This window comes from Sorghum bicolor, chromosome 4, assembly GCF_000003195.3.
Source record: "Sorghum bicolor cultivar BTx623 chromosome 4, Sorghum_bicolor_NCBIv3, whole genome shotgun sequence".
NCBI lineage: Eukaryota > Viridiplantae > Streptophyta > Magnoliopsida > Poales > Poaceae > Sorghum > Sorghum bicolor.
This window is the reverse complement of record NC_012873.2, coordinates 19595969-19622784: the sequence shown is the minus strand read 5'-3', so window position 1 is coordinate 19622784 and position 26816 is coordinate 19595969. Positions and strand designations below refer to the sequence as shown.

Below are 26816 nucleotides of genomic sequence, written 5' to 3'. Positions count from 1 at the left end.
AGGCGGCTATCTTTTCAGGATCAGTTGACTACCGATGACTATGCTACTTTGATGACAGACGAGTTGGATGATCTAGCAGGGTATCGGCTAAGGGCTTTGATGAGTATAGAAGAGAATAAAAAGAGAGTTGCTAGATGGTATGATAAGAAAGTAAAGGCTAAGGAGTTTGCCGATGGAGACTTGGTATGGAAGTTGATCTTACCGATCGGGACTAAAAGTTCAAAATTTGGGAAGTGGTCTCCCAATTGGGAGGGTCCCTATCGGATAAGTCGATCGGCTCCTTGTAATGCCTATATTCTAGAAACTCTCGAAGGAGTTGAATTTCCCAGAGCATTAAATGGCAAATATCTGAAGAAATACTACCTAAGCATATGGGTCGATGCATAAAAGTTTGAATGTCGATAACACTCCTATCGGCTGGATCAAAATATGTCTGGGGCCGGTCTTAATGTTTTAAAAGATGCCGATAATAGTCCTATCGGCTAGACTAAATATCAGGAAAGCAGAAAGAAGTAGGTATATTGCCGATGAAGGGTTCACATGTTCAGCAACGCCTAGATCGCTGATATAGCACGCAGGCGGATCTGGTTGGCTGCTTCTATCTCTTGGATGTCTTCATCGGCAGAGCCCTCCACTGGCTTCAATTTCTTCTTCAACTGCAGCGCTTTGCGGCCATGGACATTTCGATCTTACTCAAGGAGTTTGATCGCCTCGGGCAGCTGGTTTTCCTCTTGTCGAGCTTGGGACAGGGCTTCTTCCACTTGCTTAAGTTCTGCGAGCAGGGCTTCCCTTTTTGCTGACAGATCAGAGATCTTGTGCTTTAGTGCATCTCCCGAGGACTTCAAGGTGCTGATGTTCTTATGCTTTTCATTGGTAAGAAGCTTTTCTTTCATCATCTCCTCAGAAAGCTGAGTCTGAGTGGCTCTATCGGCAAGGCGCTGGGCAGCCCTCTGGTACTGCAGTTGACGGCTCTCCAAATGTGCTGCTTGGAAGAGAACTTCTTCGGCGTCGGCTGGGATTTGGCCTCTCAGGGTCTTGAATAGAGCCTTAGCTGGATCAGAATCATCAACTAATTGGGCTGTATCTTGGTGGAGGAGAGCCGATAGTTCTTCCAGTTTTGCTCTGACCTCTGCTGATGTGATCCCAACTGCCCGAGAAGAGCTTGCTTCTTCACCTTCATCTTCAGAGATGTCAATGGCGAAAGAGAATAGGCTATCGGGAGAGTCCTGTTCCTGAAGAAGAGTTAAAACGAGTTATTCTATGGTCAGGTATTGATAAATAATGTAGACGGGGACTGGATAACTTACTTGTTTTAGGGCAATCTCTCGCCTCTGGCTAGAAGATGCCGATGGGATCACAGGTTGATCGGCTGAGGCTGCCGATTGAGCTATGTCAGCTGAAAGAATAACAGAAGTAGTTGTAAAACAGAAGAGATGAGTTCATCGGCAATGATTGCACAAGAAGTGTATTACCTTGGGGAGATGCAGCACTTGTTTGGATCGAAGAGACTACCGATGATATGATTAATCCTGATGGATCGGTTGCCTGCTCCCCCATGTCAGCCGATGTATCTTCTGGCTGAGGTACTTCTGGCTGAGGTTCTTCTGGGTGGAGTTCTTCCATTTGAGGTGCTTCTTGCGGCTAAAGGGGAGATGGTACTTGCTGTGTCTGTGTTTCTGGAGAAGAAGGAGAGGATTCCACCGGGATTGGAGATACCAGAGGAGGAGGGGGCGTTGCTACTCTCTGGCGCTTTGTTTGGGCTCTGGCACTCTTGGCACCTTTTCTCTTCTGCTGGCTGGACTGGGGGCATCGACACTTGTGCTTCTGGTTCTTGCTGATGCACCGGTATGCTGATATAGAAAAGAAAATTTGTGAGCACAAGTGTGACAGATGTAAGAGTGGAATCGGTATGAATGAAAAGGGGTTCGAATAATTACCTTGAAGGCTTGTGCTAGGGTGGAAGCAGCTACTGATGGAGATGTCTTTGGGTGTTTGGTGGTGACTTTCTTCAGACGCACACCTCGATGCATTTTGGCAGCTAAAGTGGGAGCGTTGTTTCCGATTGAAGAGATCGGGCCTGGTGGAAAAAGATCAATCGGCTTGCCACTCCTACTAACCGATGGAGGGGTGTTGTCAACCTGCAAAACAATATAGAAGTAAGTTACCGATGGAAATAAAATTGAAAGAATTGAAACATCGGTTCGAAGATACTTACAGTATTATCAGGAATTTCATACTGGGAATCGATCATGCCACGGTACGTAAGGGCCGATCTGCAGAACAAATGCTCCTTACATTCTACCCACCATTGTTTGTACGACTGAGTGATGAAGGCGGCCGGGACCCACTCTGACAAATCTGCATCTGTATCGGCACTTGATGGTAGTTGAGCTACTCAAATCCATTCGAGGAGGTTAGTGATGGCTTCCCTGGGTTTTATTACATCGGCATAACAGAGTGCAATCGGTAGCTGGCCGAAAGCTAATTGACGAGCTAGTGCCGATGGGTTATAGAACTCGTAAGTTTGATTGGAGGTTTTCCCACTACCAAAAAAGTTTACTGGTATAGCTCTAGGAGTGATCAATGCCATCATCACTTCATGATCCTTGTTGAGAGCGTCGTTGAATGGATGGAAGACCAAAGGGAACGTAGTGTCTGGATCATCATAAGGCAACGATGCTCGCTGCTCTCTGGTTAGGCCTTCATATAGGGTTTGGAAGAATCAGCTGATTTGGTCTGCATTACCTCCTGTGCTGAGCAGAACTATGACAGCCTCGCCAAAGTTTAGGGGAGGGCATGTTGCCGATTCTTCTTCCTCCAACTCATGGTCCTCGGTTATATCTCTGGGAAAGCGTTGTGTGAAAAGATCAAACTCGAGGCGCTTGTGCATATGGAGGCTAAGCCACATGTTGATAAACCACCAGGGACCCCCCAAGTTGCCGATGGACTGGCCGAGCAGGAGTTTCTTAGCTACTTGGTGGAGGAGGTGGTAAGCTCCGCCAAGCAGGTATCAGACGAGGGGAAATCGGCCACCATTGGCTAATCTTTCTGCCGCTGCTAGATAGACGGAGGTTGGTCCTGCCGATCGACCACAAAACACAAATTTTTCCAACCACATGTTCAAGAAGCTGGTCTGTTCTTTTATGTTAACAGGGCCTGTTCGTTTGTATTTTTGGATGTACCCTGACCAACCGCCGATGGGACGAGTTTCTACCTTAGCACTGGGTTTGGTGTCGAAAAAATGGGTGCTATCGGCAGAGGATACATCTAGGCCGGTGAGCATGACCACATTGGTAAGTGTTGGGGAAGCAGGGCCATGGCCAAACATAAAGGCATTGAGTGTGTCTAACCAAAAATACGATGCAGCTATCAGCAGTGACTCATTCCTATGCATATCGGCAATAGACAGCCTGATGCATTGGTCCAGTTTTCTCTCACCCCATTGGACTTCATTTGAATGGCTAACTCTCAAGAACCAATCCTTCCATCCCACGGTAGGACTGGGCCAGGAACGGAAGGTGTCCTTCCACAGATCCAAAGAAAAATTCTCGGCTCTAAAAGGGATTCTGTTGGTTTCTGCGTTGATAAGGTCGGTGGGATCTGGATTCCCTAACGGACCGAGACATTGGAGATGTGGTTGATCGGTAGGGATGACGATGTTATTGGACAAATCCTAATGGTTTTGAAGGTAAAAGAAGAACAAAGAAAGAAAAAGAAAAATGTTCAGTAAAATAAATTGCGGATGAACAGGGATGCGGGAAAAATACACAAGGTGGAATGAAGAACTAACCTCAGGGATGATGAAGTTGATGGCCATCTCTTCGCGAGGAGGATGATCGAAGGCTTCGGAGTTGGTGAAGAAGGGGCTTCGTTGAGATCTTGGAGTTCTCGAACAGTGCCGCCGCCGGGAAAGTGAAGTTGGAGCTGTAGAATGGTGTGATGGGGAAGGAGTACCCGAGAAGGAACTATTTATAGGACAAAACAGGCAAGGGCAAATCTGACTTATCTCTTCGCCGTATCCGTGAAATCCGAGGGTATTCAGGTAGATATGGTAATTGTTCTCACGGTAATCAAGGGATTGCGCAGGTGATTTGACAGGAAGCGGTCATTATCCAGAGATATTTCACTGTGCGAGATCTCTCGGTCGGTCCATTGGCAGCGCCTTGTAACGGTAATATTGTCCATGGACGAATAACGTGGAGATGTCCGTTGGAGAGGATAAGGCACGTCGCTGTATGGGATATCCTGGTCAGCCCATCGGCAGCTTTCTGTAACGGTAACATTGCCGATGAACGATTGAAGTGGAGATATCCATTTAGGAAGTTGAGGATTTCGAGGAATATGCGGAGAAATAGGATCAGAGTTGTTCAGATTGAGGTTGTCGGTTACCAAATTGGGAGCATTAATTGGGGAAAGGCATCATTACTATAGAGAATTCCGGAGCATTAATGATTTCATACTCCGAAATTGGGGGGCATGTGTTGACACCGTTTTTGGACACGTATCCAGGATTGGTAGAGTATAGGTCGGCAAGATGCGGTGGCAGTACTTGATCTGCGGAAGAAGCTGCCGACGAGGATGGTTGCCGATGAAGGGGTTGCTGAATATGACTAAGTTCATAGGTGGTGATGTGTTTGTGCCGATGGTCGGTGTTAGTTGGTGTCGATAGCTGTGATAAGGGGGTCTGCCGATGATGCGGAAGAAAAGCGTGGAGGTTGCCGGTCGACTAGTGGAGGTATCCTAGTTTGTCACGAAAGGATTGTTTTATGATTTCCTTAGTTATTTAAATCGCTTTGTACACGGAATCTGTTTGGAATTCGAGTTCTAGTCGTGTCTGGTTGTAGCTCTTTGAGCAGGGTATAAATGAAGACCCTAGGGCATTGTAATACAGACATCTATCAATCAATCAAACACAAGTTTCTACTCATATTCTAGCATCTACTTTTTCGACGACTTCGTCATATTTTCCTTTTTATTACGAGTTCTTAGGAGTTCGTCGACTTAAGCTCGGCGTATTCTCAAGTTTCGCGTGAATACCTCTTGGCCGTGGCATCCGGGCGCATCGCTGTTGTCGGGACCAAAGTATTCAAGTTATCACCTTTGCCGATAGTAAGGTCAAATCGGCTGGCACGCCTTAACGTTTAAATCGGGTATTAGCCCTTTGTGTTTGCAGGTCAGCTTTTGCATCAACAGAGTGGAGGTGTAGATCGGAGGAAGCCCGGCCTGTCGGTGTCTACTCCGAGCTTGTACCTGCGGGATCAAGTTCTCCTAACCTGAGGCTTGCTCCTAGGATTCTTCAGTATTTCGACTTCTAAATTCTAGTAAGTTCTTGTTTTATTGTTCTTTGGTTTATGAGTTTACTTTAATCTCTTCGCGTAGAGTTTAGAGTAATCATCTCTAGCTTAGACGTGGTGTTTGGGCTAGGATACTCATAGATATTCCCTAACTAGCTGGACCGTGGTAGTAGCGAGAAACGTGACATTTGCGAGTTACCTTTGCAGACCATATCTCATTAGCAGGAAGGATAGGGTTTATAGGTGCGGGTTGAACATCCTCTGTGCTGTCTAGATTCCGTTAGCCTCCCCAATAGAACAATAGATCATCCTTACCAAGGTTAGAAGGAGATTACGGTTGTAGTCTTCTCTATTTATCACTCACATCAAGAAACATTCTTTGTTGCCTAAAGGGTTAGTAGTAATAGACTGGGTTAGTCAGATGCACTCTTTCTCCTAGTGGTAAAAAAATAAATACGATACTCTGGATAACCTCCCGGGTGAAGTGCTCACCGATATCCGTGCGCTTGCGGATCAATTCCTTATTGCGTTCCCAAATATCAACAAGCATTTCTAGCGCCGTTGCCGGGGAGAAAGACGGTTTGCTGAGATAACCTTGAGTCTTATTACTAGCTTGTATCTATACTTTTATCTTTTCTTATCTTTTATATTCTGTATTTATTTTCTTTACTCTTACCTTATGGAAAACCAAGATTCTAAATCAATCTACCAATTTGCAACACCTTCGGAAACTGACCTTTTACCATGGGAGTCATCACAGCCTATCCAAACATCCCAGTATAGGTTAAGTTCTAGGTTGATTGCCATGATTCAAAACCTATCTTTTTCGGGAAAGGAAGACGAAAACCCTTACCTTCATATTAGAGATTTTGAGCAGACATGTGATTGTCTTCGCATTGACGGCATTTCTGATAAAACTTTATGTTGGAAGCTTTTTCCTTTTTCCTTAAGGGGAGAAGCTAGACAATGGTATAGTCAGAAGGTAAGTCAACAACGAGGTGAATGGGGAGTTTTAAGAGCCAACTTTTGTCTAGATTTCTATTCCCTCGACCGTATCGGCGACCTTAGACTCGAAGTCCTATCTTTTAAACAAAAAGATAATGAAACTTTGGGAAAATCTTAGAAATGTTTTTTCTGATCTTTTAGAATCTGGTCCAAACCTTAATCTTGAAGACCCTATTCTTTTATTTCACTTTTTTCGAGGTCTTCAGAAAAATCACAAACAAATGCTACACACAATGTCTAGAGGTTCTTTCTTTCGCATCCCTACCGATGAAGCTAGAGTGATCCTAGATAGAATCCTAGAAGTTGAGATGGATAATACCCTTCATGATGAAACCTACGAAGCTGAAGTAGACACTCTACCAAATTCTTCATCTACTTTAGCTATCCCAAGTTCTGAGCCACAAAAGGAAGAAATTCCACCATCGGACTTCATGCGGGATATAGAATCCGATCTTTTTGCCGATTTTGGAAACATTTCAAACTACCATTCTATTGACAAACCCCAAAACGGCCAGTTTAGCATTTATTTACCAAGTAAATATCAATTAAGAGAGCTTATCTCAGTCATGAGTAGCGAGTGGTTGGAGGAATCAGAGCTTTCCTCTGATGTGATCCATTTGAACACACCCTCTACAACTATACACTGTGCTTATAATTCTGATCGATTTGATGCTCCCTATAATCCTGTTGTGGGGATCAACATCATGTCTGAATCTTTTGCACTTAAACTATTTAAAAACTTGTTCTTAACCCCCACAACAAAGGTCATAAAGGAATCGTCGGGACGATTAGTCCCCAGTCTTGGAATTATTAATGTCCTACCTCTTACGGTAGAAGGCTCCATGGTTCATTTGAACTTCTATATCTTTGATACATGGGACTTCGACCTATTGATAGGACAACCTTTTAGAAGACTCCTTTATGAAGGTCATACTAGAAAGCTACACATTTCTTTTGGAAAAGCCTTTAAATTTCCAATAACAATTTCACACTCCTTAAATAATAAGGCCGAGTCATATCTTTTTCCTGATCCTATGGAGGAGGTAAAGGCTGCATCTCTTAAGCTTTTAGATGAATCAGACTTAGAAGATGAAACTCCTTTCTTCATAGAAGAAGAGGCCGAACCTTCTGAACCTGAACCCTTAGATGAGTTTGCAGAAACACCTAGACCTCCCATAGAGCTTAAAACTTTACCACCCGGTCTTATCTAAGCAATCCAGAGTTTCCTGTGATCATTAGTGATAAACTCACTCAGGAGCAAACTCTGCGATTGATGACCATTCTTGAGAAACATCACTTAGTTTTTGGCTACTCACTCCAAGATCATACAGGAATCAGTCCTATGATTTGTACCCATCGTATTCCAACAGATCCTTCTGTTTCACCTTCTCGAGAACCCCAACGTAGACTTAACAACACTATGAGAGAGGTAGTTAAAAAGGAAGTTATCAAGTTGCTGCATGCAGGGATTATATATCCTGTGCCGCATAGTGAGTGGGTGAGCCTAGTTCAAGTTGTGCCTAAAAAGGGAGGCATGACTGTTATTATGAATGAAAAGAACGAGCTAATTCCGCAACGCACCGTCACAGGATGGCGGATGTGCATAGAATATAGAAAACTAAACAAAGCCACGAGAAAGGATCATTTTCCTTTACCTTTCATAGATGAGATGCTAGAGCGGTTAGCAAACCATTCGTTCTTTTGTTTCTTAGATGGATATTCAGGGTATCACCAAATCCCGATCCATCCCGATGATCAAAGCAAAACCACTTTTACATGCCCATATGGAACTTATGCTTACCGAAGAATGTCTTTTGGGTTATGTAATGCACCAGCTTCTTTTCAAAGATGCATGATGTCTATATTTTCTGATATGATTGAAGAGATTATGGAAGTTTTCATGGATGATTTCTCTGTTTATGGAAAAACTTTTTATAGTTGTCTTGAAAACTTAGACAAGGTTTTGCAAAGATGTGAAGAAAAGCACTTAGTCCTTAATTGGGAAAATGTCATTTCATGGTTAGGGAAGGAATAGTGTTGGGACACTTAGCGTCTGAAAGAGGTATTGAGGTAGACAAACCTAAAATTGAAGTAATTGAACAACTACCTGCACCTGTGAATATAAAAGGAATTCGAAGCTTTCTTGGCCATGCTGGTTTTTATCGTAGATTTATAAAAGATTTTTCATTTATTGCTAGACCACTTACTCTTTTGCTAGCCAAGGATGCTCCTTTCGAATTTGATGATGCATGTCTAACATCTTTCAATTTATGAAAGAAAGCACTCATCTCTGCACCAATCATTCAACCCCCTGATTGGTCATTGCCTTTTGAAATTATGTGTGATGCTAGTGATTATGCTGTGGGGGCAGTTTTGGGACAAACTAAAAATAAGAAGCATCATGCAATTGCTTATGCCAGTAAAACTTTGACAGGAGCTCAACTTAACTATGCAACCACTGAAAAAGAGCTTCTGGCTGTTGTCTTTGCCATTGATAAATTTAGATCTTATTTAGTTGGAGCTAAAATAATTGTTTACACTGATCATACTGCACTAAAATATTTGCTCACTAAAAAAGATGCTAAACCTCGCCTGATTCGATGGATCTTATTACTTCAAGAATTTGACTTAGAAATAAAAGATAAAAAGGGAGTAGAAAATTTTGTTGCTGATCACTTGTCTAGAATGTATTTTAACAATCCACAGGAAACCCCCATCAATGATTCACTCCGGGACGACATGCTCTACGGGATTAACAGGTCTGACCCCTGGTATGCAGATATTGTTAATTTTATGGTTTCAGGGTATGTACCGCCAGGAGCAAACAAGAAGAAGCTTATTCAAGAAAGTCGTTCACATATATGGGATGAGCCATACCTCTTTCGAGTATGCTCTGATGGCTTACTCAGAAGATGTGTGACCACTGAGGAAGGATGGAAGATCATCGACAGATGTCATTCATCACCATATGGAGGTCATTACGGAGCATTCCGTACACATTCAAAGATCTGGCAGTGTGGATTCTACTGGCCTACAATGTATGAAGACACGAAGCAATATATCAGAAGATGTGGGCCATGTCAAAGGCACGGAAACATAAATACAAGGGATGCAATGCCACTCACCAACAACCTTCAGATTGAGCTCTTTGATGTCTGGGGAATAGACTATATGGGTCCATTTCCTCCATCAAAGAAGTGTGAGTACATCTTGGTGGCAGTTGACTACGTCTCCAAGTGGGTAGAGGCATTACCTTGCAAGCATGCCGACAACATCAGTTCAAAGAGGATGTTTGAAGAAATTATATTTCCAAGATTTGGAGTCCCAAGAGTAGTGATAAGTGATGGAGGAGCACACTTCATCGATAAACGCTTCAAGCAATATCTATCAAAACATGGAATCCATCATAACATCGCTACCCCCTACCATCCTCAGACAAGTGGCCAAGCAGAGACTTCCAGCAAGCAAATCAAGAATATTCTTTAGAAGACAGTAAATGAAATGGGAACGGCGTGGAAGGACAAGTTACCCGATGCACTCTGGGCATACCGGACAGCATACAAGACCCCAATTGGAATGTCTCCATACCAATTGGTGTACGGGAAGACTTGCCACCTACCTATTGAACTAGAGTTCAAAGCACACTGGGCCATAAAGAGATGGAATATGGACCAAGATGTTGCTGGAGATCATAGAAGAATGCAACTATCAGAATTGGAAGAATGGCAAGAGAAATCATATCACAATTCGAAGATCTACAAAGAAAGAGTCAAAAGGTGGCATGACAAGAGAATCAAGAAGGAGTTCACACCCGGAGATAAGGTGTTACTTTTTAATTCCAGGGTGAAGCTTTTCGGGCATGGAAAACTCCAGAGCAAATGGGAAGGACCATTCAAGGTAATTAATTCATCATCCCACGGAGCTATCACACTTCAAAATGACGAAGGTACGTTATTCAAGGTAAATGGTCAACGTCTTAAATTGTTTTTAGAGCCCAATAAAGAATTAGAAGAAATAGACGTAATCCATTTTTTTCTTCCCATGGAGAATTAGAGCCCGACCTTTTTAGTCTGACGTTTTTGGGTCATATATATATATTCCTAATTAAGTCTGCATCTAGAAACACGCTCGAGGAAGTGGGCCCATAGAAGAGACAGAGAGAGGGCGGGCGCCCTGATCAAGTGGGCTGGTGCCCAGCTCCTGTTCCCCCTCGGTCCCGATTTTCTCTGTTATGGAAAATGCACTTATGGTAATCCGAATAATCCCTCAGAAGGAAAGTTTCTCACGCACATCGACGGGAGCAACCAGAACAACCCCTAAAGGCACTTTTTGACCCCTATATAAACAGACCCCTGACATCAGTTTTCAAACACCAATCCACCAAGCCTTTGAAAGGTCCTAATATGGCTAGAGGGGGGTGAATAGCCTATTTAAAAATTCTACAAACTCACTAGAGCAAGAGGTTAGTAAATAACAAAGCGAAGCTTTTTGCTCTAGCTCTAATGGGGTGTTTGCAAGCCACCTATCCAACAATTCTAGTTGATATAATCACTAGGCACACAAGAGCTATGTCACTACTTACAGTAGAAGGCTACTTAAAGTTTCTATACAAGTAAGTAAGCTACTCTAGTTTGCGGGAATGTAAAAGAGATGGTTTGAACTTTATACCGCCGCGTAGAGGGGATGAACCAATCAATAATATGAAGTCCAATCACCGGGAGAAATCCAATGAACAATCACAATGGAGACACACAATTTTTCTCCTGAGGTTCACGTGCTTGCCGGCACGCTACGTCCCCGTTGTGTCGACCAACACTTGGTGGTTCAATGGCTAAGAGGTGTAGCACGAACCTCGTCCTCACTAGGACACCACAAGAACCTACCCACAAGTGAGGTATCTCAATGACACGAGCAATCCAATAGAGTTACCTTTCGGCTCTCCGCCGGGGAAGGTACAAGACCCCTCACAATCACCGGGAGATGGCCACGAACAATCACCAACTCGTGCCAATCCTCCTCCGCTGCTCCAAGCCATCTAGGTGGCGGCAACCACCAAGAGTAACAAGAAAAACCGTAGCTAGAACGATCCCCAAGTGCCACTAGATGCAATCACTCAAGCAAATGCACTTGGAATCACTCTCAATCTCACAAAGATGTTTAATCTATGAAGGAGATGAGTGGGAGGTGTTTGCTTAGGCTCACAAGGATGTCTAGTAGTCAAGAATGCCAAGAGAGTAAGCCCTAAGCCGACCAACAACTATTTATAGACCCCTCAAACAAATAGAGCCGTTGGCTCTCTCACTGGGTCTAACTCGGGGTCACCGGACGCTCTTAAAGGGGCACCAGATGCTCAACACCTGCGTCCGGTGCTCCAACGTCAGCCACGTGTTAGAATCTAACGGTAACCTACAGAGCACCGGACGCTGAGCAAGATACCACCGGACGCGTCCGGTGCACACCGGACCCATGCGCAGAGAGCTCCGCAAACTCGCACGGTCACCGGACGCAAGCCACCGGACGCACCCTGAGCGTCCGGTGCTCACCGGACTCATGCGTATAGAGGGTTGCAAAACGCCCTCACACCGGACGCTAACCACCGGACGCTCTCAGAGTGCGTCCGGTGCTCAACCCTAGCAGGGTCAAGCACCCCGGACTCTGAGGCCAGCATCCGGTGCCTCCACACTCAGCGTCCCGTGAGAGTTTCTCAGAGAGAAAACACTCCCTCGACTTCTCCAAATTTCCACCGGCGCAATAGAAAATATGCACTTCATTTTCTCAAAAGCGCCGACTTGATAACCGCTTAGCCAAAGAATTCCCCTCTTTAACACATATCCTCTCTCTACCCTTCAAACTCCACCTCCTTCTCAAAGTGTGCCAACACCACAATGTGTATACCAACAAGTGCACGTGTGTTAGCATTTTCACAAACAATTTCTTTGAAGGAGTTAAGTTAGCTCACTAGGTTCTAAATGCATGCACATGAACAATGACACCTAGTGGCACTTGATAACCGCTTAGCCAAAGAATTCCCCTCTTTATAGTACGGCTATCTATCCTAAATGTGATCACACCCTCTATGGTGTCTTGATCACCAAAACCAAAACCCTAAGCAATACCTTTGCCTTGATCTCCATTGGGTTTTGTTTTTCTCTTTCTTCTTTTCCAAGTTGAGAAATTGATCATCTTGTGGTCATCAACAACATCACCATGATCATCACTTGCTCCATCACTTGGCATGTACCAACCTCATTAAGTCTACACACACATAGCATAGAGGTTAGTACTAGGGTTTCATCAATTATCCAAAACCAAACTAGGGCTTTCAGCCTTCTCTTCTTCTTCAATTAGAGCTTGTTTAGTCCCTCGCAGCTCCAATGGCCGAGAAGTTCCACGATGATTGGGAAGTCGTCCCCTTCAACCTCAACATGAAGCCTGTGGAAGACCCCGACGCCCGTGCTCTCATCCCGGCCAACTCAGAGCGACAGCTAGAAGCCATGCCATTACGCCAACGCAGCTCCGCCCAATCCTATCATGCTCAACCAGTTCTCACCGCACCGCCACAACCCCTACTCCTCAAGGGATCATCATCCAAGACGAAGACCACCATCAAGGTGCCAACCGGCACAAGGATCCTTCCACCTAGACCCAATGAGAGGGTCGTTGGAGTCAAGACCAACCGGAGCAGCGAGATCAGCAGCATTCTCGACACTACGAAGGAGGAAAGGCCTTACTTCGATGGGATTAGAGCAGCCAAAGTCCGTTTCATCCCTCCAAAGGCAGCCCCGAAGCATGCTCTCAATGCTTTTGAAAGACCTCCCAAGCGTCGCAAGACTATAGTAGATATTGATGAGGACGTTCGCAGGCTAGACAGAGTCATCATAGACCTCCAGTCCTCAGTTAATTCCCTCACTAGGCAGCTCTCTAACCACAACACTGTTATTAGGCAGGATCTTGCCAGTGCCAATAAGAAGATTAAGGAGTTAGAGCGCCGCTGAGTTATCTAGGTTAGACCTTGAGGCAATGCATCTTAGTTATCTATCTTTAAATTTGGTTTAGGTTTACTATTATCGTCAGTTTGCTACTAGTTATTTGTAATAAATGCCTCAAGATTAATAAAGAGTATTATTATTATTATGTCTTGTGTGTCTCTACTTTATTTTTGTGCAAGAAAGCAGAAAACAAGTATGGGGGAGATCCCTCGACATGCCAAACACACTTCGACTACACCACTCCACGATTCAGGTACACACTCTGCACACTTTACACATACACATATCTTGGATTATGCAGAATATTGTTTCCAACATGATAAAGACTAAAATGTTTCTAAATATGATTAATCTCACTCTGTGATATTTCCTAAAACTCGCAATTATTGAAAATCATTTTAAAACCCTATGTTGCTTAAGTTAGTGTGGAATGTGAGATGGTAGAGTATGAGTTTCTTATTCTTGATATCATTGTTGCTTGGAGAATTTATTTCAAAATCTTCAAAATTCTAGCTACCATCCTCAGTGTTTTATATGCCTACTAAAACTGAAAATATTAATTATGATTATAAAAGCTATCTACTCTGTATTGAGTTTGTTCAAAATGAGTTAGACCCTTGTTGAGAGATTTATCATGCTCCTAAGATCAAGACATTTATTCAGAAAGATTCACTCTTCCGAAGTATGATTGCATTAGAGGCATGGGCTATGCAAAAATAAAGATATTTCGAGGAAATAAAAAGGAGCAAGTGCTCGATAACCTCGCAGAAAAAAAATGGACAAGTGTTCGGCAGTAGAATTAGGGGTACCTCGGTATCCACTTAAAAAAAGAGAGAAAAGAAGAAAATGATAGCCCATGGTCCCTCTAATAAGCAATATGCCAGCAAGAGTTGACAAGTTTTTAATTTTCAAAGTCTTTGATCTAAGAGTATGACATTCCCCTCCTCGGATCCCGTTTTGATCAGGCAATAAATACAAAGTAAGTATGCTTGAGAATTTTTGCAAATTAAAACAGCCTCAGTGAGATATATAAAAGATAATGAGTGATCTGAGAAGACCTATGAGGATAAAAGGTATGCTAACTTTCTTTCAAAAATATACAAAAACTCCAAGTGACATGATTGAGAAGAAAGGATCTCTACTCTTAACCATATACTTCCCTGACTACAGTACACAGTGGATTTTAACACCCTGCAGTTATGAAAAGAAAGTTTTAAAATGTTTTACCCTAGATATTGTTCTTAACCATCCTTTTCTCGAGGACAAGTAAAAGCCTAAGTATGGGGGTATTTGTTGACGGTTTTTAAGTATCAATTTTAATTATCAAATAGATAAGAGAAAGGACCAATATACAAACAACACCTAGAATTAGGGTTTGATCTGACAGAATTCCACGAGTTTTGTTGTTTATCTGTTTCTGTAGGGAGTTATCGGGAAATAAGGAAGAAAGGCCCACATGTCGGGATTACATAGAGATATCAACGCACCGCGCAATTTTCTACCATCTAGAAGACTCGAGAAGCCACGGGAAGAAAGCGAAGGCCGAAAGGGGCCAGGCCCAGGGCGCCCGCCCTAAGGACCTGGGCGCCCGCCCTCTGTTGCATGCCAATCAGGACTCTTTTCGCACACGACGTTCCACCGACCTAAAGGATCAAGGATAACTGTCCAATCAATGTCGGTTTGATCCAATGGCTCACGTTCACTTGAGAGGACTATAAAACCAGACCCCCTGTCCCCTGGAGGAGACAAGTTTATCATAGAGTTGACGGGAGCCCTCGAAGGAAAACCACTTCTCTAAATAAAATTTCTTTTTAGGCTTAGCAACCAATGTGAGTAGAAATAGATCTTCTAGTTTCTACTAGATTGAGAGAGATAGAGTGGAGGTGTAGATCGGAGGAAGCCCGGCCTGTCGGTGTCTACTCCGAGCTTGTACCTGCGGGATCAATTTCTCTTAACCCGAGGCTTGCTCCTAGGATTCTTTAGTATTTTGACTTCTAAATTCTAGTAAGTTCTTGTTTTATTGTTCTTTGGTTTATGAGTTTACTTTAATCTCTTCGCGTAGAGTTTAGAGTAATCATCTCTAGCGTAGACGTGGTGTTTGGGCTAGGATACTCATGGATATTCCCTGACTAGCTGGACCGTGGTAGTAGCGAGGAACGTGACATTTCCGAGTTACCTTTGCAGACCATATCTCGTTAGCAGGAAGGATAGGGTTTATAGGTGCGGGTTGAACATCCTCTGTGCTGTCTAGATTCCGTTAGCCTCCCCAATAGAACAGTAGATCATCCTTACCAAGGTTAGAAGGAGATTACGGTTGTAGTCTTCTCTATGTATCACTCACATCGAGAAACATTCTTTGTTGCCTAAAGGGTTAGTAGTAATAGACCGGGTTAGTCAGGTGCACTCTTTCTTCTAGTGGTAAAAAAAATAAATATGATACTCTAGATAACCTCCCGGGTGAAGTGCTCACCGATATCCGTACGCTTGCGGATCAATTCCTTATTGTGTTTCCAAATATCAACAACTCTCTTTCACGAAGTCAAATGGATGCATGCAAATGCCAAAAGCAGGAAGCTTCCACGATGCTCACTTCCTGGCCAACAGCATCTGCATGCACTCGCCCAAAAATAGCTCCACGCACACAACAACATGTAAGTGAAATTCCAGTTCGAGCAGCATATAATTCCAAGGACATGCTCTCTGTCTAGCACAATAAATATAGCAAGAAGCTGCTCCCAAATAGAGGACGTTCGGCTGGAAATGTTTCCGAGTCAACCGGAAATTCAGTCAGCAGCTCGCACTTTTATTTTTCCATCCCTATTTAGGTGCTAACTTCACCCATATATATGAAAAATAAGATGGGCAATTAAGTTAGCTTTTCATAAATATTTTTAGGGTTAATTCTCATGCATCTCACCACGTCACTAAGCGTATTTAGTATATACAAATGAGACTCACACTTAGTGGCACTAAATAACCATTGCAATTAAAGATTTCCCCTCTTTATAGTACGGTTATCTATCCTAAATCCACTCACACCCACTTGGTGTCTTGAGTGGCAAAACAAAATGGCCCTATTAAAAATACCTTTGCCTTGAGCCTATTTTATTTTTCTCTTTCTTTTATTTCAAGTTGGAGCACTTGAATATCATCTTTTGGTCACCTCCATCACCATAACCATCATCTAGCTCCATCACTTGGTGTGTACCAACCTATCTTTGTATTTTACTCATGACAAAGGTTAGTACACATAGATTTTATCAATTATCCAAAACCAAACTAGGGATTTCATCCATATTGATATAAAAGTTGAGATTCAATTTCCATTATATATATATTATTATAATATTTTTTTAAAAGGATAACTATAGACTAAGATAGACTAATGTCAAAATCAGCGAACCGTTCCCTGGCAACGGTGCCAGAAATACTTGTTGGTATAAATTAACTGCACCCTAATAATGATTATAATCAGATTATCTGCAAGCGCACAGATATATACTGGTCAGCATTTCACCAAGATCAAGTCAGTTTTAATATCGAACCCAAAGGAACAGAAGGTGATTTATGACTTAGTCTATAAGTCTTGATCTAAGGGGGGTACAATCAATCTAGAAAACTATTAAGAATGAGGAAATAGCTAATGTACTCTGGTTCTAATAACCGGTAAACTTTATATAATATCGTCTTATCGGGCAAGTAACCTGAATAGGAGAAGAAACAAAGTAATCTCCTATTAGGCACCTATAAGCCTATCGATCCTATCAACGGGAAGTGGACTACAGAAGAATCAACTTAGCTATAAAGTCATCTACGTGAGCTACCACTGTCCAGCTGATCAGGGGACATTCACAAGCAACCATAGCCCACACACCACGTCTATGCTACGAATCACTACAGCGACCTAGGAGCTACCCAAATCGTATTACTCAATATAGTATGAGTTACAAACCAAAGAACAAATAAAAACAAGTTGCTTACTTGAATTAGAATGGTAAATACAAAATACCTCAAAATGCAGCTCCAGACGAGGGAGCCGAATCCAAACGAATACAGCTTCTGAGGAAGCTCGACAGGCCAGGACTCCTCCGAATCTCTACTCCTCTACTTTATCTCTCTAATCTCTATCTTTATTGCTAGCCTGGATATAGTGGATCTCTATCTAATGCTCTGACTCTTCACCTCTTGATCTAGCCTCCTCTAGGGGTGGTCTAGCCTTATATTTATAGCCTGGTGGGATGGATACGCGTCGTTGGATGAAACCGACTTAACGAGCAGTCGAGATGGCTCCTCAGAGGCAGTGGAGAAAGGTTCTGGAAGGGGGACCAAAACTCTAATAGGGGGCACTGGCCGGCCCCACCTAGCAGCTGCCAGCCCCCCTGTTGTGTCGGGTGTCTTCTGGAGTATTCCTAATCCCTCTGGTGTCATCCTTCCATCGTGGATAAGTTTCGTGGTTGATTAGCACTTAAATCCATCTTTTCAACTCTTTCTGAAATAATCTCTAAAAAACATAGAATATACAAAACTTGTGGAAATTGTCAGTGATAACCCTAATCTAGTAGATATTCATATCTGGTGGAGAAATAAATGCTAACAAATTTTGTAAGTTAACAGGTGTCAACACCAACCTTTTTCTCGGGACGAGTAAAAGCCTAAGTGTGGGGGTAATTATAGACACCTCTTAACTCACAAAATTTGTTAGTATTTATTTCTCCACCAGATATGAATATCTACTAGAATAGGGTTATCACTGACAATTTCCACGAGTTTTGCATATTCTGTGTTTTTCAGGGATTATTTCAGAAAGAGCTGAAAAGAGAGATTAAGTGCAAAATAAACACGAAACTTATCCCGACGCAATAACACCGCTAACGGGACATGGGAAGACTCTAGAAGACACCCGAAGAGCTGGGGGGTATAACACTTCAAAATTTTTAATTTTGGAATGTTATTAGAAAACACTAAATTAAATAAGGATTTAAATTTTTTCTAAAATATTCCAAGATTTATTTAATTATTGAATTCAAAAAGAGAGAAAAATTTGGAATTTTAAAACTTTTATAAAGTAAAGTGAGGAGTGTTGGTTTTTTGTTTTGAGTTTTGTGCCCTAGCTTTCTTTAGCTCGTGTGTGAAAAATAAATTTCTAAACTTCAAGCAACTATAGTTAGGCCCTTTTGGGTTTTTGAAAAAAATAAAACAAAACACTAAAAGTCCTATTTGAAAACTATTTCTGATTTGGGTTTAAAAAACAATTTAAAAAAAGTGTTATTAAGAAAATATGCTTTGTTTCCAAAAGTAGTAAACACAACAATTCCTAAAATAATCTTCAATTAATAAATCAAATTTTGGTTTATAAAGGTGTTGAAAGTTTTGATTTAAACCCTTTTGAATAAAAAGAAAAAAAAGCTTTTCCTTTCATTTGGGCCGTCACTCTTTTCTTTCGGCCCAACCCTGCAGCCCAGCCCCCCACCTTTTCCCCCTCCGCGCGCGCACCGCCCGCGTGGGCCGCGGCCCATCTCGTGCCCCCGCAGCTGGCGTGCAGCCCCGTGGCCCAGCTCCACCCGGCCCCCTTGCGCCCACGCTTTGCCACCGAGAGGCAAGGCCCACCTGTCAGGGGGAGGTCACCCCTAACCTCCCGCCCGACTCGGACGCGGACGACGCCACCACGCTGGTTTCCGTGCGCACGCGAATCGAGGTTCGCCTCCACCTATATAAGGGCACCCTGCAGCCACTGCACGCCTCCCTAGCAACCCTAGTCACCTCTAAACGCCGCTAAGAAGCCCTAGAGCGAGCTTGAAGCCCCGTCGCTCCGTCCTCGAAGCCGGCCGTCGACGAGCTCGCCCCACCGCTGCCTCATCCGCCAAGGTGAGACGCTCTCTGAACTCGTGAAGGTGGGACGAACGCGTTGGTGCTCTCGGATTGATCTCTCTCCCTTCCTTCTGTGCACACGAGCTCGCTGGAGAAGAGCCGCCGCCACCATCACGCACCGCCACGTGGCCCGCGCCGCTCGGCCGCATCTAGCCCCTGCCACCGCACGCAGTGAGCTTGCCGCATCGCGCGCTAAGTGCCCGTACACTCGCCGCGGCGTGTAGTGCCCCGTAGCGCCGCTGCTCCCACCTCGCCGGCGCGGGCCATGGCACCGCGGCCCGCGCGCACCGCGCCGTCGCGGCTGGCCAGGCCCCCAGCGCCGCCGCGCACCAGCCCGGTCCACCGTGGACTGGTGCACCCCCACGCCCGCACTCAGTCCACCATAGACCGGCCAGTCCCGAGCCGCCATGTGGCTGGCCACACCGGCCACCACCCCCCATGCACGCCGCCCCTGGCTATCTTGCCAAAAAGCCCCTGTGGTTTTTCTAAATTAACCCGCAGTCCTGAGTAGTTTAGAAATAATTAGATTTAAGTCCTGTTTTTTGCAATCTAGCGCCTGGATCCATTGGTATTTATAGATTAAGTCCAAAATGCTTTTGAAAATCAGTTTTAATTATTTAAAATACAAAAAATAGTTCTGTTAATTCACAGTTTTGCCATTGACCTAGTTTTTCCAAAATGTTTTAACTTCGATCAATCTCGTTCTGGTTGCGTTTGTTTCGTATCGCCGCGCTCTACACAATAGTATAAATATTTATCATGTAACTTATTCTTGGATTTATTGATTTAAATATTGATTAATATTTATTGAATAGCTTTTAAATTAGAAAACAATCTAGGGTTGTAATTCGGTTCTCGTTGCGTTGTGACAATGTCGATGTAATCTACATATTAGCAATGCTATTTTCATTGTCTCGTGCTTATGAGTATAATTAATGTGATTAATGTTTTGAATGCATTTCTGTTTAATTAATTTAAAAACAACTTAGGATTACACTTCGGTATCTTTATAATCAAATGTGAACTTAAATACTTCTTAATTATAATTTGATTATTTAAACATGAAGCACATAAATAATTTAGTAATATTTACTTAAAGTCTTTTTGAATTAAAAGTAAATTATGTTTATAATTTTGATCTTTTATAAATAAATAAATAAAGGCTCACATTATTAATATCAACTTTAATGTTTCTTTATTAATTATAACTTGATTAGTTTAAACATGATATATAATCACTCGATTAGTTGCTTTCATATAATCTATATTTCAAAACTATAAAGGCTTAATTGGCTTCCATGGTATATAATTATTTATCAATAAAATATGACTAAAGTTTAACTTTGACTTTTATGACTCAATATAATTTGGTTAGTCCAACATTAGCATAGTTCTCTGAAATGTCTATCATCTTATTTCATCAAATAAAATACCACAAGTGTATAGTTTGTCTTCTCCGTTATGTTGTAAGCCTCGAAAGTCGTGTTCGATTAACTATAGCTCCGTTCTCAATCGTTCTTGTGTTGTCATGATTGTAGCAATAAACCATGTCATTTATTACGCTCTCTTGTAAAGCTTTTTTTTAATTGTCGTTTGTTCTTAATCATGATTGTTTGTTTGTCTGTTTGTATTGCTTGTTTGCTTTGAGTAGAAGAAGCGTGGTTCATTAGCACCGAAGACCAGGAGCTGAGGACCGACAGTTGCAGTAGAAGCTAAAAATCAGAAGATAGAAGCCAAAGAATTCTGAGCAGATATACACTGGGAGTAAAGGTAAGTGCAGGCACCCTTTGATCATATTGTACCTATGAACTTAAAATGCATTTACTTTTATTGCATGTGTCTTAATACTGCAAACCCTAAACACCTGAGTAGCCTTGTATTGTATTCCTTGTACCCCTAGGTTTTATACATGGGTAGTTTGGTGAACAGTAGATATGCTTAGCTGCTCTACTCATCTAATCTATATAATAATAAAAGTAACAATATTGTATAATGAATTCTTCAATGATGACTAATGCTTCAATGGTGGACAATGGTCACTTCGGTGATGGAGATGTTGCGGTGCTTGCGAGCATCATGGTTTGTTGAGAAAAGGGGGAGCGGGTACTGTTGGTTGGCCCAGTTGCCAGGCATACCCGTGTCTGCTCTCCGTAAGGACTTAGTCATGGAGCGGTCCCCTAGGACATACAGTGCAGCTCCAAGCCATATGGCTCTGGCTTGACTAATTATCAGGACCTCCACTAGTAGGGTGTTACTTTCCGGGTAGGCGTAAGGAAGTAGCTTGGGTATTCATATTAAGAGGTCGGTCAGTTCGGAGTCCCATTGCTATGGGCATGGCTGCCGCGTGCCCTGGCAAAAACTTACGAGTGGCATCCTATTAGTTGGACCCTGTGAAAGGTCTCGTAGTGAAACCCTGCCTGCTCACCTTGGTAGTGTTTTGGGGAGTCGCGACCCTGGGCAAATGGGAATCACGACTTGGAGTGAAAGTGCATACCTCTGTAGAGTGTAAAACTGATATATAAGCCGTGCTCACGGTCACGAGCGCCCCAGACTCTCACATGATGAACAAATTGGAATCACATGGAACTTGGAGGCGGAACTTGGTTGAGGTTGCTACCACATGCTTTGGCAGAATAGCTATTCCGTGTTGGCAGGATTGCTATCCTGTGTTCTTAATTGGGATTGCTATCCCATGACCTTAATGGGGTTGCTACCCCGAGTTACTATCCAAGGTTGTTACCTCGGAGATCTTAATAATAATTATTATAATGGTGACTAATAATATTGTTAATGTACTTTCATCTAATTAAGGGTTGGGATGCTTTACTCATATTTAGTAATAGGTTGTTTAAATAAAAGAGATTATAATAAAAGTTTGTCAACTTAAAAGGCTCACTTGTAGTTAAATTGTGTCAACTTTTCCTTTGATTAAGCCTTGCATGTCATTATACTTTCCGCCTGTACTTGTTGAGTTCGACATGAACTCACCCTTGCTATTCCCCCCACACCCGAGTGTGTAGTAAAGTGCTGCTCAGAAGAAGGATAGAGATGCTATGGAGTTTTCTAGAAGCTTGTCAGAAGTGCTTGGCATACGGAGCCCCCAGTCAGTCGTCTTTGAGAAGAATGAAGCCTAAGAAGTTTAGCTATTGTTTCCACGTACTCTGATAGGTGTAAGTGTTATTATAGATATAGTTTTCGCTATATATATAACATTGTTTCCGATATTTCTATTCTTTTGTTGTATGTGTGGACTTCCTGGGCACACATATGATGACTCTGGTCTTGTTTTTTGAAAACCAAGGTGTGACAGGAATGGTATCAGAGCGATGTTGACAGTAGGACGTATGCCTATATAGCACTGGTCAATTTCAAAAGCTTATTTTGAGATAAAACTATTTTCTCATCCCTTGAGTTCTTTATTCTGACTATTTTTCATCCTTGTCATGTTGTATCCCCTCCTTGAATAGCTTCCTTTGAGCTATTTCTATTTATCTCCTTGGCTCTTGTTTAGTTGTTTTACTTAAGTTTTCAAAACTTGATTTATTCCAAAATTCGATGGCCCTTCATCATCTCAGACTTACCTTTTAGGATGACCACCACTGTTGAAGAAGCATGTGTAGTATCATTGTTGTGATGTGTGTTTGACTTGCTTGGTTTGTGTTTTGTGTGTCGTATCTATTCAAGTGTTTTGAAGGAGGTCTGGAAGAAGTCGTTTAGGGATTAGCTCGATCTCTGTTAAGTGGGGTAGTGATCTCTCTTATCCTATCCATGTCTTTTGTCACTCCTGATCTTCTCCAACTATTTTCTCTCACTTCATGCCATGCTCTTTATCCATAATACTCTAGATCATTCTACTATTACCTAATGTCAGATGATTGACATAAGTGAAGATGTCAAAGGAAAGAAAACCTATCATTAGAGTCAACAAATGCCTTCTACAACACAACTAAGTAGTGAACAGGTGATAGCTTGGCAAGCTCACATCCTAGAGATGGCAGCTCATCATATGGCTAGACTCCAGAAGCTGTTGATAGTACAATCTCTACTTCTCCAAGGTGACATTGAAGAAGCTTACATCAAATGTTAGGAAGACCCAACTATGCTACCCTTGTCCCTAGTAAACAAGGAGAAGCCCTTGTTTACACTAGATCAAGTACTAAGTGGAGTAAGACCACAAAAAGATCCTTAGTTACATTTAGAGAAGAACATGACCGAAACTCGCGAAGAAGCAATGAAGCGACAAGTAGTAGAAGCCTGGAAGAACATGAAAGCTAAGAAAGATGGTATTAATGAGGTACTTGGGATTCAAGAGCCGTGTCACTGTTGTAGACGTTATGGTTTGCCTTGTATTCAGAACAAGTCAGGCGAAGGAAAGATTGAGATACATCAGGATCAACAGACTGAAGGTAACAAGAAAGGGAAGGCAATCTCCCTAGAGCCACTGTTAAGTGTTGAGCCAAATTTGAGTTCTACATCGCAGTTACCGTTAGTCCCAAACTCTCATCATACACATTCATATCTTGAAGAGTTAGATGCCCCTTCAGCTACACTTGCTATGCCAGAGATATGCCTAGATGGATGGACCATCACCTATACAGATTTTCAGCCTCGAAAGAGCAAGCAAACTAACAAGCGAATAAGTGCAGAGACTCCATTGAAGGTGAACCCTCAGAACCAACAAGTTAGTAGCACTTTAGTTACTCCTGGCACATCAATTCAAGGAGCTCAACATCAGGATAGCACCTACGGTAAAATTGTTACCAATGTTTGTTACCAGTGCCACGAAGAGGGACATCACTAGAAGCATTGTCCAAATTAGTACCTAGTTCGTGACTATGTTAATGGTACATTGTGTTGACGGTCCTTAAGTACCAAATATAATCATCAAATAAATAAAGAAAAGGATCCAAATGCAATCAACACCCAGACTTAGGGTTTTATCTGATAGAATTCCACGAGTTTTGGTGTTTGTCTATTTCTGCAGGGGGTTATCAGGAAATACGGAAGAAAGGCCCACATGTTGGTATTACATAGAGATATCAACGCACCGCGCAATTTTCTACCATCTAGAAGACTCCAGAAGCCACGGGAAGGAAGCGGAGGCCGAACGGGGTATAGCTGCAACGGGTTCGGTTCGACCCACTTCTGAAGTCGACCCGCACCTGGAATTAGCCAGTGGACCAAATCGGATCGACCCAGAGCAGAAGAGGAGCAAAAGGGTCGTGACCCTATCGACCCCCGGTGACCCTCGGGTCGACCCTGCGACTCGCCTCATAGCTGCAGCTGCTCACCGCCGCTGCCACCCTCCTCCGCCATTGCCGTCGCTGCCGCCGCCACCCCGTCCTCCTCCTCCTTCTCCACCACTTCCCTTACCCTACCCTGGATGTACCACTCGTCTCTTCTGCCCGTCGCGGATCTGGCGAGTTGCCTTCTCCATCCGTATCGCCAAGGAAGAGGAAGCAGAGGAGCAGCGCCGCCGCCTTGTTCTTGGTGGCCATGTCGTTCGTCGTCGTCTGCTGTGCGGCTGATCAGAGAAAGGCTGGATAGCCGGCCGGGGAGATTTCAGGCCGGGACACCAACGCGCCGCCGTCGGATGCGGACGGAACAGGACTTCTACTTCTACAAGAGGTACTATGGATGGATCGTAGGCTCCTAGATATATGTAGGAGATCCGATGGATAACAATAGATGAATTCAATTGGAGATATTTCTACATAGAATAGACTGCCTCACAAATTGCTTGGGATATAGGAGTAAATGATACGACCGAGACTGATTCAGAGGGTGTGAAAATAAATGTGAAATGCCTATGCATGCCATGCCATTGTAATGAACATGCAGCAAGCAGTGCATGAATGTCAAGTGTCGATGCCTCACTTTTGCATTCCAAAATATAGTATGTTGCTTGTCGAATGTCAAATGCTGATGCCTCACTTTTGCATTCCAGAATATAGTATAGTAGGCTGCTTGTCTTATTAGTTTAAGTTTTATATCTATCCGTATTATTAATTAGGGATATATCTATATATGTATCTGTATTTGTATCAATATCTATATCTATATCTATAATTATATTTGTATCTATATCTATGTCTATGTCTATTCTATATAACTATAAAAGATTTGATGTGTGCCACTCAGTCACTGTAGTTCATTGTCTGTGCATGCATTCTCAAGTTTGATTATTAGGATTCTGCAACCAGCTATTTAATGCAGTTGCAAGTTCAGTGCAATTGCAAGTTTCTTTTGGTTTTCCAATTAACCATTGGCAAATAGGCTTTACAAATCAAAAGATGCAGACTGATTTCTTTTGAAGTTGTTAGACTTTGTTGGCTCATAGTAGCCCTTTTTTTTGGTACACTTGGAACAGATTCTCATGGGTTTGGAATTTTTAATTTTAGGAACAATTGGAGGAGAAACACATGATGCTGATGATCTGTATAAAATTTTAGTAAAGGGAGACCCATTTCACCTGTACTAAATCATATGCCTGAATGGGAAGAAGTGTTCTTGTTTGAATGAGAAGAAGGTGCTAGTCCTTGTGAGTTCCTATCTTATATTGATGCGTGATCCATCCTGTCAAAATGTCCTCAGGTTCTGCTGATGAATGTAGCTTTGGTTTCACTGCCTCGCTAGATTCTTAGGACCACACTGCATTTTTGCATGCTGATGAACTCTGCTGCATTTTTGTCTATAGTGGTTTTCTGAAACTTTCTTGAATTTTCTCTAAACATTATGTTTCTTGTAAATTGCCCTGCTAGTCAAAAGTTCCTGCTCTACCACTATAAGTTAGTCCAAAAGACGAACTCATCAATGTTCTTAGTTTGACTGTCTTTATTTTCACCCTATCTCATGAAGTTTCCTCATTCTCTTACATAACAGAGTAACCTTAAGCGCTTTTTATCTAAAAAAAGATAGCTTCGGTAATACATGTCCACAAGTGCATGGGAACCTGCAACTGAAAGTATAGCATATTCATTTGGTGTTGGCATCTCACTGGACATAACTGATAGCAATTTTCATAAGCAGGTTGTAGATGTCATTTAATATTCTTGGTTTTAGAGTTCAAAATGTTGTATCTTTGAATTTACAAGATAGGTTAATTATAAGTATTTGCAATTTACAGTCTATGTGTTTATCTGCAAATTGTTTGGAGAATGTTAGTTGCGAGTAAATATTATTTACTTAAGGCTTTAGGGTATGCATATGGCTCTTTGTTATTAGATAACTCAGTATCTTTACTTTGCTAAATGATCGACCAGCATTAGTAAACTGCATGTACCAAGTAGGAGGAGGTACTACTATCTCACATGCACACACACGCACACTAGGCAACAAATGGTGCAGCGCTAGCGACAAGCAACTGCGACGGCAACAGGTTCGACCCAAGGATATCCACGGTTCGTTGCACGGACGGAGCGGGTCGACCCCCAAACCTCATTTAGCACAAACGGATCAGCGGGGCAGCTTTAGGAGCGCTCCGCTCCGGCCCCTTTGCAGCTGTAGAACGGGGCCACGCACTGGGCGCCCGCCCAGTTGACCTGGGCGTCCGCCCTGACTTGGAGTTGGATCAGGACTCTTTTCACGGACGATGTTCCACCGACCTAAAGGATCAAGGATAACCGTCCAATCAATGTCGGTTTGATCCAATGGCTCACGT

At 42.8% G+C, this 26816-nt stretch overlaps 1 long non-coding RNA gene across 1 annotated transcript; it reads left to right on the top strand.

Moving 5' to 3' along the window:
* Positions 24208-25701, top strand: LOC110435043. The gene is made up of 2 exons (XR_002452694.1): positions 24208-24784; positions 25558-25701. It is a non-coding gene; the product is annotated as an uncharacterized LOC110435043 (long non-coding RNA).